The 7336-nt window shown below is 40.9% G+C and overlaps 1 non-coding gene across 1 annotated transcript; it reads left to right on the forward strand.

Annotated features, from left to right (window-relative positions):
* Window positions 1-6923: 6923 nt before the first annotated feature.
* Window positions 6924-6997, forward strand: Trnai-aau (transfer RNA isoleucine (anticodon AAU)). The gene has a single exon. It is a non-coding gene; the product is annotated as a tRNA-Ile (tRNA).
* Window positions 6998-7336: the final 339 nt, after the last annotated feature.

Below are 7336 nucleotides of genomic sequence, written 5' to 3' on the forward strand. Positions count from 1 at the left end.
ATCATGAACGCGACTGAACCCTAGCGAGTGGAGCGAGCGAGGGGGGAGGGGAGGGTGTGGGAGGGGGGTTTCCCCCCTCCCACGGTAAGAACTTTTTGCATTTTGATTTTGCAATGGTGCAATTTGATGCATGTTTTTGCGCGTTTTGTCGACGTGAAACAGTCCCACTTGTTTAAGGTAGCAGTATATTTTAGTGTAGATTATAATTGAACAATTTGCCTATTAAATGGTATAATTTAAATACACTTCTTGTATTAATTCTTTTCACTGAATATCATGAACGCGACTGAACCCGAGCGAGTGGAGCGAGCGAGGTGGGAGGGGAGGGTGTGTCCCCCCCCCCCCCTCCCACGGTGAGAACTTTTTGCATTTTGATGTTGCAAATGGTGCAATTTGATGCATGTTTTTGCGTGTTTTAACGAGTTGAAAGGTTGCAGTATATTTTAGTGTAGATTATTATTGAACAATTTGCCTATAAAATGGTATAATTCAAATACACTGGTCTTCTTGTATTAATTCTTACACTGAATATCATGAACGCTGTCTGTTCAGCAATCAAACAGAAAATGCATGCAAATTTTTGGTGCAATACTTTTTCATCGAAGTGTTAAAATCACGGAATTTAGCTCTTATTCCGAATGTGCACCATCTGTGTGTATGTATAAAGTCTAATGAGGTAGAGCTTAGGGGAAGGGGGATTCCCCCTCCCGCTCGTGGAGCTTTTGCGTTTTTAGAATTGAAATAAAGCGATCTGGGTATAGCCACAGTCTACTTTTATGCATGGCGGGGGGGGGGGGGGCGAACAGGGAGAAGGCGTGGGCGAGTGTTATCTCCACCCTTCCCTTCCGATGGAGCTTTTTCCTTTTTAAGGTTGAAATTGAGATATCTCGTATACGCATATTTGATGGAATCAACATTTGGGAAATCACCAAAAAAAAAAAACGGATGGGGGGGGGGGGCTGAGGGAGGAAAGGGTCGATTAGAAGGGGAAATTCCCCTTATATGAGGGAACCTTGAGTTTTTCGGAATATAAGTGATAAGTCTTGTGCACTCAGAATTATTCATAATTTTTTGTAAATCTAAAAAGTGTACTTAGCTAGGGAAAGAGGCACAGAGGGGGAGGGTTTGGGAGGGGGATACCCCCTCCCAAGCACGAGAGATTTTGCATATTTTGAATTGAAATTCAACGATCTGGTGCACACTTTGAGTGACATATTCAAAAAAATATTTTATTTGATGACAGGTTGCAAAGGAGACCCGCTTCATGTGCATGCGTATAGTATACACGCATTTTTTTTCCGCCTCCCAAATCCCCGGTCCAAATCTTGGGGGGGGGGGGCGACCGCCCCCATCGCCCCCCCCCCCCCCCCCACCCCCCTGGCTACGCCAGTGGACACTGACGAGCTGGGCTCGACGTCATCGCTAATACGCTCGACGGCATAGCAAATACGCTCGACGGAATCATCACTATAAGAACATCGACGGAATCATCGTTATCTCGACGGCATAGCAAATACGCTCGGCGGAATCACCGTCAGGTAACTCAACGGCATCATATTGACGGCATCACCATTAGCTCAACGGCATCTCGGTTAGCGTGAGGGCAATTCCCGCTACCCGGACAGAATTCCGTACTTTGTAGTCCTCCGGTGCAAGCGGTAGCATCTCGGTCGACACGACGACAATTCCCGCCAGCCGGACGACATCCTCGACATCGCGTGCGCACAGTAAAGTATTGAACCACAGGTATTTTATTCAACCCGGGTCTAGGATGTGTTTATAAGATTAGTCTAGGATGTGTTTACATGAGGAAAGGATTTATTAGCATATTATATTATCTCATAGGATTGCTCCTGAACGTTTCTATAATTTCTTTGGTGTAAATACGAACGCAATTGTAATAGGGTTTTTTGTGGGAAAGTATTGTAAAAATATATATATATTTTTTTAAGTCTTGTTGGAAAAATAAATAGCATAAGAGCTGCATTTTTTGTTCAGTAAACTCACGAAGTGTTGAAGTGTATTAATTACAGTGTATCTCATAGCAGAACCAGACTTATCGTCAGTCGTAGATAAATACAGATCTTAGAGCTGACAGTGCACTTAGTCCGGATAAGTGTTTAAGGCCGTGTGACACCATTCCGGGCAAGCCTTGCGACTTGCAAAGAACAATGTTGACTATCCGGAGGTCCACATAGATGATCCGCACATGACAGTACCTAGCATGTATCTCAACCGTAGTCGCCCGGAGGTGCGCACGCATATTTCTTTATCCGCAACCGTGTTTAGGCCCTGTCACACCTTTCCGGGCAAAACTCGGGCTTGTTACGTGTAGGGATTTTCTAGCATACCGGACATTCCTGAGGGCGGAAAAGGATTTGAGCGAGTCAGCGCATGTGTCTTACTTGCTGGACGCGTTCTAGTTAAATTATACTTGCGAGTATACTGTGTGACCTTTGTACCTGTCGCGTGGGGGCTGACAACTCGGTGAAGAAATTCCTCTGATGGAATGGCTGAAATCCCACAGAATTTCATTATCTTGGCTGCATACGGGACTGCGAAGTACCTGCGTGGGAGTTGCCTGGGGAGTGCTGCCGCTACGGGCCTCCTACTGGCGTTCTGCGTGGACCTCTACGGGCATTCCCGCGACTCACCCGGAAAAAGTTTTGGTCATGCTCAAAACTTTGCTGCGGTTAAATCGGACTTGCGTGAGCACCTCCGGGCAACTACGCGCTAGATACTGTCAGGTGCGGACCAACTGCGGAGAGCTCCTGGGAGTAAATTTGTTTCCCCGCAAGTCAAACCGCAAAACTCCCCCCGTACGGTATGACAAGGCATGAATGAAAATTGCAAACATTCTTGTTCGCCCGCTGAAAATCTTCTACGTGCTGGAAACTACCTCCTCGCCACAAGCCCGCGTAGCTTGCCCGGAATGGTGTGACACGGCCTTAAGGACAAAGGTTTATCGTGTATATGATGTTCAGCGGATCACAAATTCATAGTTGATCAACGGTCCAATCAACGGGTGAATGTACCGCTCAGACACACTTACTTTTATATCTTGTGCCTGCCTCACTGTGATCATATCCTCATATTTTCCACCTTGATCTGTTATTAAACAATCACCTCCTAATTACACCTAGAAGAGGCTATAAAATAACCGACATACGAACGTTTATACTCTCTAAAACACTCTCTAAAAGATCCTTGCTCACCAATCTCGCATAATGTTCCAGTCGTTCCGTTTTGACAGTTGCATTCGAAGAAGCCCATCTGGTCGATACACAATCCATCGTGTTGACATGGGTAGGACGCGCACTCATCAATATCTGAAGAGTAACGTAGATTCATATCGGTATTATTATGAATTCTCCTGTTGTGATGATCATTAGAATAACATTAGGATTTATGAAACAAACCCTGTCAATATTAATATTATGGCTTTATCATAAAGGGAACCCACAAGTGCAGGAATTTTGTGTGCTAGGAATAACGAGCTTGACGCTTCACGCACGCTTCACGCATGAACCATCTAGGGCCTATCAGACCTCCATGTCTTGTATTTCGGATTCAAGAGATCTTCACCCATCTTGGAAGGCATTATATAATTTCTAATCTCAGGATCTAGAGAGTTGTCCTTGGGGCTACCAAATATTTTGGTCCAGTGGTTCTATTCTTACTTCTCAGAGACTGATTTCGGGTCTGAGTCCTGTACAATATATCCCTACAAAATATCTTAACACATTAGGTAATCATAAGAATCGAAGTGGTATAAGCCTAAGTATGCATGTTGACATTACGTGACTTACTGAATACCCTCTATCAGCACTTTATTGTTACAGGACGAAATGTGAATTGGTGTAATGTACACTTATTCAGCCGATCACAAGTTTACATCTTTTAACTTGATCAACGGATGAATGGACCACTTTCTTAGATTTCTCTTGCTCTTTTCCTACTTTATCTGCTAGTAAAATTAACATTTATTGTTCCCTCCCAGAAGAGTTTCCAAAGCGACCAACCAAAGAACATCAGTATTTTCTTAAAACATTCATTAAAATCCTCACCGATCTCGCATAGTGTTCCAGTCGTTCCGTTTTGACAGTTGCAGACGAATGAGCCCAACTGGTTGGTACACTCTCCACCTTGCTGGCATGGGTTGCACATGCACTCATTGATATCTGAAGAATAATGAGGACATTTGTGTTGGTGGACATATGACTTTTCCCAAATAGTGAGTCCATATTTCATTGATGTATTGAATTTATCGAATTGATCACCGAGATATCAAAAAAACAGGGGGAAATATCGTCTAGGCCTATTGGGAGTATAGCAGCGCAACTATCACTCTGAAATCACGCTGAAGACGAGTCATTCCTGATATTTTCTTTGTGACCTCCAAGGCCAGTAACCTGTTGGGGCGGGGGGGGGGGGGGGTGTATTCAGGTGTTCCACCCCCAGCAATGAAAGAATTCACTTTGGTTTTAATTTTTGAAAATTAAATGTATAGAAATAGCTTGTAAACATCTCTATGCATTTTTCACAAATTTTCAAATTAATGTTTAACTTAAAGTTGTTTTAAAAATGTTCTTTCTCTATTTGTTTTGTGTTGATGTTATAATTTTGCCATTTGACAACTAAATAAGCAACTTTCTGTCTATTTGACTAAAGTGTGATTAATATCCTGCGGGTTGATTTCGGATCATCTCTTCAGCATGAAAATTTATAATCTTAAAGGTACGGAGTTTTGCAGTACATGTCGTTGACTCAAATTTTAATGTCTTCTTCCTGGTCGACATGTGATTGAAAATCTTTGAAGTGTTTGAGATATTTTACGTTTAGTTTTTCTCACCTTTACTACTCGCAACGATCTTCTGTCAGTTGTATTTTTTTTCAGTTTCTTTTTCTTTTTATTGCTAATACCTAAAAGGAATAAATCATTGTATTGCTCTCTGTGACTCCGGGTTTGCGGAGTTTCCTCATAATTTCTCAGCCACATCTGCAGTGAATATATTAACACTTTCAAATCTCAAACAAGTATAATTTGCAATGAAGAAAATAATCGTTTATTTTGGTTTGTATTGTGTTACCATGGTGGTAGCCCTGCGATCGGAGCTATCATAATTATTATTTGCATCCAAACGGAGGTCTTGTTAGGATGATTGTTAGTACTATAATCTTTTTATCTATATATTTTTCGGGGGAAAATTCACTGCCATAACTACTAGCCGTGGCCTCATTGAAACGCACTCCTGAATTGGAAAATACGTGTTATGCATTTATTCGTTATAGTACTGTAATTGCTTTTTCCAATCGTCCTTCAGGTTATAATAGGAAAGAGATATTAGACTGAATCCTATTACGTATTTGTATACAAAAATACATTGGCAAAAGTGCACGTCATAGCATGTACACACACACACACACACACACACGCGCGCGCGCGCGCCCTTGACAAGAATTTCACACGAGGGCCTTGAAATTATTTGTTGTTGTGCGTAGGCCTACCTTCGTCGCAATGAATTCCAATGTATTCCGGTGGACAGTGACACTCATACGCTGTCATGGTTTCTTCACACCACCCAGAAAAGCACGGGTTGCTCTGGCAATCTTTGACATCAATATCAAATATAGAGAAATTTTCTTCTTTTTTTTGTATATAGGCCTGATAATATCTTCTCTTTCATGATAACAAAATGAATCGTGCTTACAAGACTGTAAATTAGTACAAATGCAAGTATAGGCCTAATAGTGTTTGGCTGTTCATATTTCCTTCTTTTTATTTACCTATTTCTGTTTATTTCCATTATTTTTTGAGAGGGCTTGGTCCAGAGCTTGGTTTGACTGTTTGTGATGGCACGAGTTTCAACACTTTTACAATGTGAATAATATCAAAGGGATCAAAAGGTACACTGACGCAAGACTTTGATCTTGATAATTGTATTATAAATAATATCCACGCAGGTCCGAAGGCCCGAAGACTCGCGGACCCACCGGAGAGAGATTTAGGACCATCACTTTTTTTTTTTTAATAAAATGAAACTTCAATTATTGATAAAATATGATTCAATGCAAAAAATGGTTTAATTCCATTCAGAAATAGGGCCCTAGAAATGTGAAAAAGTGTAAACCAGAGCAGTTTGTTGTGAGAGTGTTTGAAATTGTACACTCCTTGAAAGCCGATTTTATCATTTTTCTCATTGAAGAGATCGTATAGTTTTGGTTGAGACCTAACTTGGGGTTTCTAACATTATTTGGTAAGATAAAGAGAAACCTCTTTTGAAATATGAAAGAGTATGTAATTCCAAGAGGGATTCAACATTTATTTGATGAAAACTGGTTTTGAAATGGCTAAGATATCCAACTCAAGGCGATCCTAATAAAAGGTAGGACCCACCTTTTATTATACAATAGCTTTGTTTTACTTTGTTTTTGGATGTCATAGCAATTCCAAAACCGATTTTCATCTAATAAACTTTGAATACCTCTTAGAATGGTGTGTTCTGTATTTTTTCATAAGTAGTTTCTTGGTATCTCACAGAAAGTTAAAAGCCCAATCCTCATCTCAACCAACACTATACCATCCCTCTAATTCCGTCAGATAAAACTGCTATAATATTTCTCTTCAAGTATATCGAAAGCTGTTTTGAATTCATTCTCATTAACGTCCTATATATATATATATATATATATATATATATATATATATTGAAACAAGAAAGGGAAAACTGACCAGAAACAAAATAATAAATGGCGAAAACTTTGAGCAAAGAAAATGGGTTTTCATCGGGATTCGAAACAAGAAAGGCTTCCTTTGGGTCTATGTCAGGTTAATGTGTGTGTGTGTGGCACAATACACACACTATAGCTTCTGACCACACGAGCAAAGAGAGTTAAGGGTTTGGGACGAACACCGATCTAGGGCTTTCAATAGCTCAGTCGGTAGAGCACCTGTCTAATAATCCGGAGGTCTCGGGTTCGAATCCCGGTGAAAACCCATTTTCTTTGCTCAAAGTTTTCGCTATTTTATTATATATATCTATATAAAGTTATCTTTCAGTAAAGCTAAACTGAGCAAACTGAATGTCCATAATAGAACAGACAGGTGCAAGTCCATATTTAGGACCGACTGATGAACATGATTCAAAAGTAAATTCTAAAATAGAGAAAAGAAATGCCCACCAGGTATTCGACAGACAATCATTCCTTGTGGAAGTCCCAGACGACTCTGCCGTTGGTTTGGACATCTCACTTTCTCAGATGAGGCCGGGGTCAATTTTGGAATAGTCTGGACCAGTTGTCCGCCTGGACCTACTGTCTTCTGACACCCCTTGAT

Source organism: Diadema antillarum, unplaced genomic scaffold, assembly GCF_040938485.1.
Source record: "Diadema antillarum isolate AM-2024a unplaced genomic scaffold, OU_Dant_1.0 seq00000319_RagTag, whole genome shotgun sequence".
In the NCBI taxonomy this organism is placed as follows: domain Eukaryota; kingdom Metazoa; phylum Echinodermata; class Echinoidea; order Diadematoida; family Diadematidae; genus Diadema; species Diadema antillarum.